General features: G+C 43.5%; 1 long non-coding RNA gene across 1 annotated transcript in view; it reads right to left on the reverse strand.

Moving 5' to 3' along the window:
- LOC118478629 overlaps nt 1–322 on the reverse strand; it is a 7,479-nt gene extending 7,157 nt beyond the window's left edge. Inside the window, exon 1 of the long non-coding RNA XR_004859187.1 lies at nt 226–322. This is a non-coding gene — a long non-coding RNA (uncharacterized LOC118478629). The remainder of the gene's footprint in view (nt 1–225) is intronic.
- Nucleotides 323–967: the final 645 nt, after the last annotated feature.

Below are 967 nucleotides of genomic sequence, written 5' to 3' on the forward strand. Positions count from 1 at the left end.
TCATTATTATTATTATCATTATAATATCATTATTGTTATTATCAATTAACAATTACTTAATATTTTATCGTCTCTCCAAATGATGAAGCGACAGCTGGCTCCCTTTACACAACTGACATGCAAACAGAATCTCTAGCGCTCATATGACCTTATGCAGTTGCGAGCGCCGTAAAACCTTACTAAAGCTAAATAACTAAAACAGAATCTACTCGAACCTCAAAATACCTTGGACGGGTCACTATCCTCACAAGGTGGGTGGTTGGCGAATGCTGTGGTGTGGTTTGCTTCTTCTTTCCTATCAAACATCTATCGTCCTTTTACCCCCTTCTTCTTCTATATTATGTTTTTTACTCTCTTGAAACACCTCTAATCTTCTGGCGCTCATATGACCTTATGCAGTTGCGAGCGCCGTAAAAGCTCTACTAAAACTAAAACTATCCTCACAAGAACACTTAGCTCTACTGAAAGTACCGGAATGAACTCCTCAACTCCAACTCAATCAAACAACTTTCCCTCTACTTGCCCCTCATAAGGTGTTGGGGACTGCGCTCAAGTCAACTTGGCTGGTTCGCTCGCTCGCTCGCTCGCCCTCGCATGCGGCTGTGTGTGTGTGCTTTCTGCAGTTTTGTTTTTGGGCCTGAGACTACAATATTTACCCAGGGCCCACACTCAACGACAGTCTGCACCAATATCGCCTCGCGACAGCCCTGTATGCACACACGCTCCTTAAGGAGTTGAGAAAACAGTGACGCCTGTTTTTTAAGATTTTTAAGGTTCAAAACACAGGCGTGAAGACTGATGGGTAAAAGAAACTTTTTCACGGGCTGGGAAGGGTTAAGGTTTTATTGAGTTTGGGGTTGGGGTTGGATGGGAGGGGGTGGGGGTGGTGTTGATTTCTCGACTCGTTAACTCTGTTTCATCTCTTACTCTTTCCGTAAATATCTCTCTCTCTCTCTCTCTCTCTCTT

The sequence above is a fragment of the Aplysia californica genome, unplaced genomic scaffold (assembly GCF_000002075.1).
Source record: "Aplysia californica isolate F4 #8 unplaced genomic scaffold, AplCal3.0 scaffold00759, whole genome shotgun sequence".
NCBI lineage: Eukaryota > Metazoa > Mollusca > Gastropoda > Aplysiida > Aplysiidae > Aplysia > Aplysia californica.